The sequence below is a fragment of the Pan troglodytes genome, chromosome 16 (assembly GCF_028858775.2).
Source record: "Pan troglodytes isolate AG18354 chromosome 16, NHGRI_mPanTro3-v2.0_pri, whole genome shotgun sequence".
Classification (NCBI taxonomy): domain Eukaryota; kingdom Metazoa; phylum Chordata; class Mammalia; order Primates; family Hominidae; genus Pan; species Pan troglodytes.
Window position 1 is genome coordinate 8527973 of NC_072414.2, and position 14006 is coordinate 8541978.

At 37.7% G+C, this 14006-nt stretch overlaps 1 pseudogene; it reads right to left on the reverse strand.

Moving 5' to 3' along the window:
* Positions 1-5426: 5426 nt before the first annotated feature.
* LOC100611888 (Golgi apparatus membrane protein TVP23 homolog B-like) lies at positions 5427-5942 on the reverse strand (annotated as a pseudogene).
* Between the last annotated feature and the right edge of the window lie 8064 nt (positions 5943-14006).

Consider the following 14006-nt stretch of genomic DNA (forward strand, 5'->3'; position numbering starts at 1 on the left):
TAGGAGGTGGGGGCAGCTGGGCGGCTGTCCTCTGGCAGCGCCTCCGAGGCGGTCCCGGCGGGGAGGAGTTTCCCCAATTACACGCCTGACAACGCGCAGGGCGAGGAAGGCGAGGTTTGAATGGACTCGGAGTTTGAGGCCAGGAAGGGGGCGGAGCTCCGAGGGGGAGGGGAGGCTGGGGATCCCGCAGGGAGCCTGAAGAAAGGTCCCCGGGGTTGGCACCTTGAGAGCGAGCCCGCGGTCCGCCTTCCTCCAGCCATTTCTACCCCAGTGCAGGTTTCCTCCAGCGCTCCCTGACCTCCCGTGCCCGCCGTCGCCCGGGGTTGAGACGGTTTGCCAAAAGCAGCCCTTCCATCGCACTCTTCGTGCTAAGTCCGCTGAACTCCTAGGCACTGATAAGATTCTGTGCTTGGAAAGGTGGCTTTCTGCGGGAATATTTGGGGAAAAAGCACCCCAGATTTATGCCTTTCTTACAGAAAAGAGAGACTAACACATAGCAATAAACAGTAGAGGTGGAAAGGCATGTTAAAGGTAGGAGCTAGAAAAATCCTAAGGCAAGAAGCCAAAGACGTTCCGTTTGGTGGAAGCATGAGGTGCGCCTCATTCCATGTATTTTCATATTCCAAAAACCGAAAATGGCATTTACGCTTTCATTTGTCATAATCATTCAGAAAGTTAGTCTTGCACCATGTAAGTATTGCAATCTCAACAGTGTAGTAAATCCACTAGGAATTTTACATTTCTATCATCCCCAAAAAGTTCTTAGAAAATGTTTTATAACTGCTATTCATAGAATTATGTAAGGGTGTGATAACTGTTTCTTTAATATTGTCAAATAGCTTTGTTCGGCCAGGCACAGTGGCCCAAGCCGGTAACCCCGGCACTTTGGGAGTCCGAGGCAGGCGGATCACTTGACCCCAGGAGTTCGAGACCAGCCTAGGCAATGTGCAAAAACCCTGTCTCTACAAAAAATAGTAAAGAATTAGCTGGGCATGGTGGCATGGGCCTGTATTCCTCTGGTGTGTTCCCCCTTGTTTCTGGATAGGCATGAAGTGGAGGGGAGTGCAGTTGTTAATGACAATATTGTTTTTCAACAATGGAGCTGTCATCTCCCTGGCATCACCTTTCTGTCTCTGTGAGGTGCTGAACTCACCCAGCTCCCCCCCTTTCCAGGACTCTTTCTGGCATTCTCATCCTCCTCTGCCCAGCACATCCCTCCTACTTAGGTGCACATGCCCTATAAGGTCCCCTCTTTGATGAAGACTCTGATGCCCCTGCATTCTTCCACTTCCAACACCTGTACCACTCCTTTAGGCTTCAGGGGAATATGAGCCTTTATCATACTCTGCCCTAATCTCTAATTTTCTGTACCAAAATCTGAGCACTTTAAAAATCAATTAGATGATGATTTATTGTTCCTTCATTGCTTATGTCGTCTCCACATAAGAGACTTGAGTCTCACTCTATCGCCCAGGCTGGAGTGCAGTAGTGTCATCTGGACTCACTGCAATCTCTACCTCCCGGGTTCAAGTGATTCTCGTGCCTCATCCTCCTGAGTAGCTGGGATTACAGGCACACACCACCACGCCTGGCTAATTTTTGTATTTTTAGTAAAGATAGGGTTTCACCATGTTGGCCAGGCCCTTCTGCAACTCCTGACTTCAAGTCATCTGCTCGCCTCGGCCTCCCAAAGTGCTGAGATTACAGGCATGAGCCACCACGCCTGAGTGTGCTGCAAGAATGCTGCAAATAGAAACAATTCTTTTGTGTTTCCCTTCTTAACACAGTAATAGAAACATAAGTAAAAATAACCATCTGACATTGATCACATAACAGGGGCCAGGGCCGACAGGAAGGCTTTACATTGATTAACTCATTTTAACTCTCACATCATTATTTCCGTTTCGCATATAGAGAAAAAGCACAGAGAAGTTAAGTCGCTTACCCCAAGATCACACAGCTAGTAGGCGAGGACTGGGGGTTAAAAGCCAGGCAGCTGGCTCCAATGTTTCATTCCTAATCACTACACCATACTGTCTGCCTGAGTAGGTGCTCAGCTGACATTTGTTGTTGGGCTAGTTGATGAAAGTTTTGGACTCCTTACCATATTATTTATTTTTTGAGCATGAGTTAAAATACTCACAAGTTGTTTATAATAGAAATAGACTGTTACTTGAGTGATTTTGTAAAATATCAGTAAACAAGAAGTGTCCTGAGATTTGTTTGTTGTTATTATTATTTTTACAATTCAATCAGTGAACAAGAAAACGCAATATTGTTTTTACATCCCTGTGTTCTTTATTCTTCTCCTTTCTTGCATATTTCAACGTGCTATTATGAATGAATGCAAGATGATCCCCTCTGGCCTTTGGAATGCTTCGCTTTATTTATTAGATTGAGTAGGTCAACTTGATACGTCTGAACATTTTCTCTTGGAAAGCCCCTCCCCTCTCCCTGGAACGAGATTTTGTTTTTTAAAGCTAAATGAGCTGAAAGGTTGGGGAAAAATCAAAGCAAGCTTTCTAGGCGTTAAGTGTGAAAGCAAAATGCAAGGTTAAGAATCTTCAAAGGAGAAGCCACAGGCTTTCATGTCGCTGCCTTGCCCCGGTTGACCTGCGGGGATGCTCTGCGGAGCATGCGCAGTGCGCACTCTCCAAGCCGCCTCAGCCTCTCCATTTTCAGCCCGGGAGAAGCGGGCGGGATTTACACTTTCTCCCCCTAGCTCGCGGGAATAGAAAGGGAAATAAAAAGTAAGTGAAAGCGAGCGCCACCAGAAGACTGGCTCTTAGTCCTAAGAGGTTAGGGTAACGAATCGGTTCTCACAACCGAAGCGCAGACGTGGCGGTAATGACGGAACAGCTCCAGCCTGGCGCGCTGCTTTGCTCCTGGCTTGGCGCTGGGTCCTCGGCTCCGGAGGTTCTGGGGAAGACCTGGGCTGCCCGCGCAGCTGCGGGTTGGACTGCACCTCGGCGGGGGCGGCGGGACCATAGCAGCGTTGCCAGGAAGCGCCTTTCAGATCCCGCGGTGGCGCGCTGCGCCCCGCAGGCCGCGGAGCCACCCCGCTAACCACGCGCCCTTCAGCGCGCATCCGCTGCTACGTGGTTGCCCCAGGTTCTGCTTTGAGAAACATCTCTCCCACTCCCAAAACTGTACTTCTGGGTTACATGATGTTTCGTGGTTTTATATTTTGAAAAAGCGCCTTTCCCTTGTCAATCAAAACGGTACTATCAAGGGATAATGCACACACAACAAAAATGCACCGATCTTAAAAGTATGGCTCAGTGAACTATTTCGCATGTGTATACCATATGTATATAATAGCATATGTATAGCATCTGGATTATTATATATAACAAATATATAATTATGTAATTCCCAGTGGCTGGGCCATCTTCAAGTCAGTGCCGACACTGGGTAACCAACTATTCAGGCTTTGGCCACAGAAGCCTGGTTTTGCCTAGTCTTGCACCTCGCATAGATGTGGTCATGCAGTATTATCCACTTAGCCTCCGGCTTCTCTCACTCAGTGCAGTGTCTGTGAGATGTACCCTTATTGCTACATTACCAGTCATTCATTACTTTTTACTGCTGTGCATGATAGTTCATTGTGTGAATACACCACACGTTATTTATTTGTTCCTATGCCAATGGATTTTTGGGTTTGAAACTTTGGGATGTTATGAATAAAGCTAACATGAATATTCTTGTCTTTTGATGGACATATGTGTTCATTTCTCTTGGTTATCTGACTGAAAATAGAATATCCAGATCACAAGGAAGGCATGCGTTTCATGATTATAAATATTACTACAGAGATTTCTAAAGCAGTTATATTCATCACGCATTGGCAATATATGAGTTCTGGTGTATACCCTTGATGAAATGTGGCCTTGCCATTATTTTTGTCACCATTCTGATATTTCTTTTTTTTTTTTTTCTATTAGACGGAGTCTCGCTCTGTCACCAGGCTGGAGTGCAGTGGCGCGATCCCGGCTCACTGCAACCTCTGCCTCCCGGGTTCGAGCAATCCTCCTGCCTCAGCCTCCCGAGTAGCTGTGACTACAGGCGCACATCACCACACCCAGCTAATTTTTTTGTATTTTTAATAGAGATGGGGTTTCATCATATTGGCCAGGATGGTCTTGATCTCTTGACCTCCGTGATCCACCACCTCGGCCCTCCCAAAGTGCTGGGATTACAGGCATGAGCCACCGCGCCTGGCCTGCCATTCTGGTATTTCATTCTGGTTTTGATTTCATAGAACTTCTTTCAAATTTTTACCAGCCATTGGAATATCTTCTTTTATGAAGTGTCATTTAAGTCTTTTGCCCATTTTAAAACTAGACTGTTGGCTTTCTTTTTATTTGTAGAAGCTCTTTTGTGTTTTCATATTTTTTTGTTTACCATTACATCTATTGCTTTAATAAATACCACCAATATTATACAAATATATGATTTACAATATCCCTATTATAGCAAAGAATAGAGTCATAAAATAAAATGTCTTTTAGGCATTTATTATGCCACGCATGCAAATTATTGTCCTCATTATGACATAAAAATAATACTCTTTTGGTGACAAAAGATATATTGTATTAGCTCAAAGTCCACTGAAGAGCTTCCAGGAAGTTCTAAATTAAAATCTGGCCATGTTTTCTATACAATAAACAGAACAGCAACAACTTCTGCTATCCCTTAAGCATAAACTATCCTTTTACATAAACTTAAGTGAATGGCTTGTTACAAATAAAAATAAATAACATTTTAGAAACTAGTTAACATCACTGGCCCAAATGTGGTTTTTACTTTCTTGCGTATGTCTAAGAAATGTCAACGTGAAGTATATATTAAAAATTAACAATAATTTCTAAGGTATACATGAGCCAAGCTGCTCACTCTTACTGTGGAAGCAAAGCTTACTTCGGAAAGTAATATACAGAAATAATATGTAAACACATAGAGCTTGAGATAGACTAAGAACATCCTTCTGTGTTCTATGGACCAAAATACAAAGGTCTCCATTACATATGTAAATGAACACACTTTCATTAGTTTGGGATATATTGATATTACATGACTGTGGGCATATTTTATGTACACCATAAAACAAATGTTGACAATGTCTTCAGTGACAACATGCATTCTAGCCCCAACTACTGGAAAGGATATAAAACCTTAAGAAGAAAACTACTTTGCTTTGCTTTAACTAAAGTTTTTAAGTGAAAAACAAAGCCAACATTCCTTGTTGCATCATGGACCGAGGTCTAAAATGTTCAGAGTCAACAATCTCTTTGTTTGCTCCCCACTGTAACAAAGCACATAAGCATTCTCTCTCTGTTCACAAAGTCTGATCATCCTCAGTGTTTTGTCTTAAAAACTGCTTTCCAAGTATGAGGGACCCATGCTGGTTACATTCTTTCCGTTGCCTATTTACACCTGATGTAGCCATATAGGTTGGCACCTTGTAGCACCACACCCATGATAACCACTGCTAACCACTTTACCCTGAAGGAGAAGAGGCCACTAAAGATAAATATCACCCACAGCACTGGACAGGCATTAAGTCCCAACCAAAAGATTTGATTCAGCCTCTGAGACAGTTTTGTCCTCCCGAGAGGATGCCTTTCTGGACTCAAGCACCCAATGGCTCTTTCCATCTTCATCATGTGATTCCAACACCGTAGACCCACCACTAGTCTACCTGTGACATTCGTCACTGCCCTAAAGTCACATGACGAGATAGTTGTCACCATACAAGCAGTAAAGCTGCTGCTGACCAATTTGCAAAGAAGGTAGACCACAATTGCACTGACTTGAAAGAATAGCTGGAAACGTGAGGCCACTGGATATCTGATTTTGGATTGTTTTGTTTTGTTAGTTGTCTCTTCCACATCCAACACTGAAATGTCTTCAGTGTCATCATTACTGTACTGATGCAACATGGTAGCCCTGTGCCGGCCCCCTAATATCACATTTAAAAAATTACTATGGCCTTTTATTTTCTTAATATCTATTATTGTTAGTGCTCTGAATTTGTTCATTTATTTGTTTACTTATTGCTGTTCTAGGTTGTTTGCATCTCCGTATACATCAGCTTTTAAATTTTCCCCCAATTTTTAAAACTGTCCTCTTGGAAGTATTCACAAGTTTACAAATAAATGTGTAAAAATAATACTATAAGTTTCTGTAATATTATCTAATCTACAGTACATAGTCTAATTTTTCTAACTGATCTAATAATACCTTCAATAGCATTTTTCCCATATAGCCCAGTAACCCATTCAGGATCACACATTTCACTAGTTATTGTGTCCACTTGGTCTGTTTTTAGTCCAGAACAGGTTGTGGCCATTCTTGATCTTTCACAACACAGTAGTTTCAGTAGACAAAAGTATTTTGTAGAATGTACCTCTGTGTGAGTCTTTCTCATGATCAGATTCAGGCTATGTATTTTGGGAAGAAATATGACATAAGTAATGTTGCTTTTCTTGGTGCGTTATTGTAGGAAACACACGATGTTGGTTTATCTCATTGTGGGTCACACTGATCACTTAGTGAAGCTGGTATCTGCCAGCTTTCTCCACTTTAAAGTTACTTCTTTTTCTTTCTAAATGGCTGACTGTTCTTTGGGGAAATTATTTGAAAATGTTTAACTATCTTAGTTTTAACATGCATTGATGATTCTTGCTTGCTGCTTGTAAAATGGTGATTTTCTAACTTTACTGTTCTACATTTATTAGTTGGTATTATAGGAAGCACTCCTCTTTTTCTAGTGTTACTTTCTGTAGAGACTCATGGTTTCTTGTTTTATTTAATGCACTTTGATCCATTACTGTCATTATTTATTGTTATTCTCAAATCATCCAAGATTTTGACAATAGGAGCCTCTTCAAGCTGACTCCTGTATTTAGCATGTCCCCAATATTTATTGTTTGAGATTTGTCTCAATTTTTTTATCTTTAAAAAATTTAAAATTTTCCCCAGGTGTATTGAGGTATAAGAGACAAACAATACAGTACGTATTGAAGGCACACAAGGGGATGATTCGATATAGGTATACATTGGGAAGTGGTTCCCCTATAAACCAGTTAGCAGAGCCTTCACCTCACATAGTTACCTTTCTTTCCCCGCTCACTTTCTGAAGCAACAGGATTGCCACTCATATTTTCTTTTTCCCTACCCTTGAATTCAAAATTTCCCCTTGGTTCCTTTTAATAGAGAATGATATTTGGAAAACAAATCTAGTTGCTCTGAAGTATTATTGCTTTGAGACCTTTTAGAGGACAGAATGCATAATGTCATATATTATGATATAATAATACTATTTCATTACACACTAGAATTAATGAGTATGAACTTATGTCACCCATAAAATCCTTTCTTGTCTTTGAACTTTCCCTATTTGTAACTCCTTCCATAAGATTCCCAATTTTCAACAAAATTAATATATTTTTTAATTTGCTCAACGTGCAATATACACGATATAGTTTCAGAATTACAGTAACCATGTTACAATGAAAAGAAGACCCCTAGGTTGAGTTCAGAATGTGTTTTCAGATGTTTCTGCTCTCCCCCTTTAAGCTAAGAATACAAGAGAGTAATCAAAATGCTATGCTCAAAAGTTATTTGATTTACTTTTTTTTTCTCCAGTGCAGTTATGTTATTAATTTAAAGTGGAGCTGAGTTCATTAGTTTCTATTTGTATTACACTTTAGGGCTTTTCCTCATTATTATGGATTTAATTCTATTTTTGAATATGTGAAATTTTAACATGATCCCAAAAATCCACACTATACAAAATGAAACAAGACATATCAAGAGAAGTGCCATCCCACCCCATTGTTTCTACTTGTTTCTGCCACACAGATACACAGACACCTCCTCTACATAATACATTTCATGAATTTCTGCTTTATTTTTTTCTTTTTCCAAAAATAAACAGAAAAATAACTATTTTCTAATTCTACTTCCTTTCTGACATCAAACATCACACGCTATATAAAACTTTTGCATTCTGATTCTTTAACTTCTTCAGTATTGTACCTTGGAAATACACCAGTTAATGCAGCTCTTACTTATCCTTTTTACATAGCTGCATAGTATTCTATTGCATGTAAATATCATAATGTTTAAATTAATGTACTTTGTTGGGGTATTTTCATAGTTTCCAATATTTTGCAAATACATATAATACTGAATCATATAACTTTGTGCATGCCAATTTTTATGCTGTTGAAGGTGTATTTTCAGGGTAAATTTCCAGAAGTCAGATTTCTAGGTCAAAGGGTACATGTGTAATTTTATCATATATTGTCAAATTTCCTTCTCATAGGGAAGTTTTCTCCATTTCTCATTCCCACTATCAATGAAAGAAGACACCTATTTTTCAATAGTCTTGTCAGTAGTGAATTTTCAAATTTGCTAGATTTTACCAAGCTAAGGGGTAAAAAGTGATATCACCACACAGTTCTAATTTGTGTTTTGTTAATTATGAGTATATTGAACATTTAAAAATATTTAGGACCAGCTGGGCGTGGTGGCTCATGCCCGTAATCCCAGCACTTTCAGAGGCTGAGGCAGGCGGATCATGAGGTCAGGAGTTCAAGACCAGCCTGGCCAACGTGGTAAAACCCCATCTGTACTAAAAATACAAAAATTAGCTGGGCGTGGTGGTGGGCGCCTGTAATCCCAGCTACTCAGGAGGCTGAGGCAAGAGAATCATTTGAACCTGGGACGTGGAGGTTGCAGTGAGCTATGATTATGCCACTGCACTCCAGCCTGGGCAACAGGGTGAGACTCCGTCTCAAAAAAAAAAAAAAAAAAAAAGAAAAGAAAAGAAAAAGAAATATTTAGGACCATCTTATATTTTAGCAAATTATCTTTTTTGTCCTTTGCACAATTTTCTATCAAATTTTTTCATATTTTGTCCTCAAATTTTACATGTTACAGGCATTTTTCTGTGGCATAAGTTGCAAATAATTTCTTCCCATTTATCCGTTGTCTTTTGATTTTGGTTATACTTTACTGATCATGAAATTTTTACACCTGTTTCTCTAGTCAAATTTATCAATATTTTTTGCATCTGGATTTGGGGAAATAATTAGAACCTTTCCCGATAACTTTCACCCAAGTTATAAAAGGGTTTGCTCATGAATTATTCTGGTATCTCTATGATTTCATCTTCTACACTTACATCTCTGATCCATTTGAATCACAGTCTTAAGTAATATGTAAAGTATTGATGTAATTTAAATACTTTCCATCTAACCATCCAGGTCTTCCCATACTTATTCAAAAGTTCAACTTTGTCACACTAATTTGAAATACCATAATTATCATATGCTAAGTTTCCATGTATACCTGGATCTATTTTTGTATTTCTTTTCAATAGCTAATTAATGAGTAATCTGCTTGTACCACTGTGTTAATTATAAAGATTTTGTGTGTGTTTTAATATCTGGTTGGGCTACGGCTAGCAGTTCATCTTATTCAGTATTTTCATGTATTCTTGCATATTTTTTCTTCCAAATTAACTTTAATCTCAACATATATAGCTTCAGAAAAAAAATTCATATTTTATTGGGGTTCTATTACATGGATAAGTTAACCGAGGGAGAATCTGCATCTTTATAATATTGAGTTATCCTACACAATAACAATGATTACATTTTCTGTTTGTTCATAAGTACTTCTCATCGGGTTTTCATACTTCTTACTAAGTTCATTTGTGAGAATATTATCTATCTTTCTGATACTATTTTAAATGGTATTTTCTCTTCCAGTGTCCTCTGATTGCTTACTAATCATGAATATAAGCATTTCTATTATTTTATGTAATTTTTATATCCTCCTTGCTTTCTGAATTCTCTTAATATTGTGTTAGTTTTATCACTGGTTCTCCAGTGTTTTCCAGTTTTACTATCATATTATCTGCAAGCAGAAATAGATGTACTTCATCATACCCAATTTTCATGCCCCTAATAAATGTCTTGTGTCTAACTGCAGTGGCTAATGCCTTCTGTAAAAATGATAAAGGCAGGAGATAATAGGCACACTCTTCCTATTCCAGATCATCCTGGAAAGGTCTCTTGTGGAGGCAGACAGACTGACAGAAGGAGAAAACAGAGGAGATGCCCATACCTTACTATTTTCAGGGTTTCTATAAAAAAATCAAGAATGGGTGTTGAAACTTGTCAGACCCAATGGGGAGCATCAATGGAGAGAAATATTTCTTCTCCACAGTAAATTATATTATTGAATTTCTTTCTATTGAATCATTCTTCTACTCCTAAAACTAAATTTGTAAGTTTTCCTTAATTTTGTATGTTTTGGAAAAATTTATTTGGCATCAGACTGGCATGATCTTTATATGTTTGGTAGAATTTTCCTGTAAAGGCACCTGGGCCCTTTGTCTCTCTCTCTTTCTCTCTCTCCCTCTGTGTGTGTGCGCGCGCGCGTGTGTGTGTGTGTGTGTGTGTGTGTGTGTTGGCGAGTAAAAGTTCCTTGGTAATTTTCTCTTTTTTCCATAGCAAATGGCCCCCTTAAGCATTCTATCTATAATGGGGTCAATTTCAGTAGTAAAATATATTTCCCCAAGAAATTCTCCAATATGTATATGTTCTAAATTTTTTGAATAAAGGTGGGTAAGTCATCTGTTATGACTTTCATTTTTACTGTGTCATTTCTTATTTTATTTATATTCCCCATTTTTTCTTAAATGGTTTGTGTATTTCATTTTATTAATCACTAGAGTTTTGATTCATTCATTACATCTCTTGTTTTTATATTATCTATCTGATCAAATTCTGCTTTTATCTTTATTTTATTTACTTTGTGCTTTCTTTTGGTTTATTTCTAGTTTTTGAGTGGGAAGTTAGTTCAGTTTCTTATATTTTTTATTGATATTGATATATGCTTAACAATATGAATGTTCTTCTAATATGCTTTAAAAGTATCTCATAAACTTTTAAAATCAAGTATTATTCTTTTTTAGTTTATAATTCCACTTTTTAAAAATTGAGAAATAATAATTGGACATATATTTAGGATAAAATGTGATGTTCCATTTGTATACACATTGTAAAAAGGTTGAATCAAGCTCATTAGCCTATCTACTACCTCACCTGCTGATCATGTTTTGCAGTAAGAACATTTAAAAACTATTTTAGCAGTTTTAAAATAGACAATACATTATTATTAACTATGGTCACCATGCTGTGCAATAGATCACTAAAACTTTATTTCTCCTCTCCGAAACTTTGCACCCTTTGATGAACATCTCCCCCTTCCCTACCCTCACCCCTACCCTCTGGTAATGGCCGTTCTACTCTCAGCTTCTATGAATTTGTCTCTTTTAGGTTCCATATATAAGTGAAAACAAGCAGTATTTGCCTTTCTCCACGTGGCTTACTTTAGTTAACATAATGTCCTTTAGGTTCATTCATGTTGTTGCAAATGACAGAGTTTCCTTCTTTTAAAGACTGTGTAGTATTCCACTATGTATATAGACAACATTTTTCAATCCATTTATCCACTAATGGACACTTAGGTTGCATTCATTTTTTGGCTATTGAAATAATGCTGCAGTGAACATGGAAGTGCAGCGAGCTCTTTGACAGACTGATTTCAGTTTCTTTGCATATATACCCAGAAGTAAGATTGCTGGATGATGTTGTAATTTTATTTTTAGTTTTTTCAGGAGCTTCCATACTGTTTTCCCAAAATAGCTGTACTAAGTAACATTACTACCCACAGTGTACCAGGGTTCCCTTTTCTCCACATCCTAACACTTGTTATCTTTTGTCTTTTTGATAATACTCATTCTAACAGGTGTAAATGATATCTTGTTGTTTTAATTTGAATTTCCTTGATAATGAGAGATGTTGAGCATTTTTTTCATATATCTGTTGCTCATTTGTGTGTCTTCTTTTGAGAAATGTCTGTTCAAGTCCTTTGTTGATTTTTTAATCGGGTTATTTGTTTTCTTGCTATCTAAGTGTTTGAGTTCCTTATATATTTTCAATATTAACTCCTATAGAAAATATTTGAGGTGGGTGTGGTGGCTGAGGCCTGTAATGCTGGGAAGGCTTCCAAGGTGGGTGAATCACTTGAAGCCAGGAGTTCAAGACCAGCCTGGCCAACATGGTGAAACCCCATCTCTACTAAAAATATAAAAATTAGCCAGGTGTGGTGGCGTGCACCTATAGTCCCGGCTACTTGGGAGGCTGAGGCAGGAGAATGGCTTGAACCAGGGAGGCAGAGGTTGCAGTGAGCCGATACTATGCCACTGCATTCCAGCCTGGGTGACAGAGCAAGACTCTGTCTCAAAAAAAAAAAAAAAAAAAAAAGAAAGAAAGAAAATATTTTATTTGCAAATATTTTCTCCCAGTCCATATGTTTTATCTTTACTCTGCTAGTTTTTTCCTTTGCTGTGCAGAGGCTTTTTAGTATGATACAATCCCATTTGTCTATTTTTGCTTTTCATTGCCTGTGCTTTGGGGTCCTATCCAAAAAATTATTGCCCAGACCAATGTCACAGAGCAATTCCCTTAAATTTTCTTGTACTGTATACAATGAAGGCCATATATGACAAGCCCATAGCTAACATCATACTCAATAGTGAAAAGTTCAAAGCTTTTCCTCTAAGTTCATAAATAAGATGCGGATGCTCACTCTTATCACCTCTATTCAGTATAATTCCGGAAGTTCTAGCCATAGCAATTAAGCAAGTAAAGGCATCCAAAAAGTAAAAGAAGAAATAAAATTATCTTTTTTATTAAAGATTTTCTATGTAGAAAACCCAAAAGACTCCACCAAAAGGTGTTAGAACTGATAAATAAATTCAGGGAAGTTACAGGATACAAAATCAACATAAAAAATCAGTAGCGTATCTATACACTAACAACAGACTATCCTAAAATAATTAATGAAACAATCCCATTTACAGTGCCATCATAAAATAAAATAAAATAAAATAAAATACTTAGGAGTAAATTTAATCAAAGAGGTGAATGATCTGTATACTGAAATCTATAAAACATTAATGAAAGAAATTATGAATAACACAAATAAAAGGAAAGATGTCCTATGTCCATGGATTGGAGGAATTAATATTATTTAGATCTCCATACTACCCAAAGCCATCAAAGATTCAATGCAATCCCTATCAAAATTCCAATTTTTTTTATAGAAATAGAAAAAAATTCTAAAATTTTTATGGAAACACAACAGATCCCGCATAATCAAAGGAATCTTGAACAAAAAGAATGAAGCTGGAGGCATCATATTACCTGATTTCAAAATACATTGCAAGACTACAGTAATTTAAGCAGTATGGCACTCACATAAGAACAGATACATAGACCAGTGGCTACAGATAGAGATAGAGAGCCCAAGAATATACTCACACAAGTAGAGTCAATAAATTTTCCATGAAGATATCAAGAACACACAATGAGGAAAGGACAGTCTCTGCAATATATTGTGTTGGAAAAACTAGAAGCCACATGTAGAGGAATGAAATTGGGCTCTTATTTCACACTATGCACAAAAATCAACTCAAAGTAGATGAAAGACTTAAACGTAAGACCTGAAACTATAAAACCATTAAAAGAAAATATAGGGGAAAACTTTTGCTACATTAGTCTGAGCAATGATTTCTTGTGTGTCATAAATTTTTATGTGTAATTTTAAATTAAATTTGACTTTTCGAAATTTTATGACATTTTAAAATCTTTATTTTCATCCTTTTGTTATTAAATAGAAGAAATTTTAAATTTCTAGTTGGAAGATACTTTTTTTAAAAGCTGTTTTCATTTGCAATATTATTACTTATGACCAAAGTGTTATTTTATAACATTGTTATATTATTGGCCTGCATGGTGGCTTATGCCTGTTATCAAGCACTTTGGGAGGCTGAGGTGGGTGGATCGCTTGAGGCCAGGAATTTGAGACCAGCCTGGGCAATGTAGTAAAACCCTGTCTCTACCAAAATACAAAAACTGGCC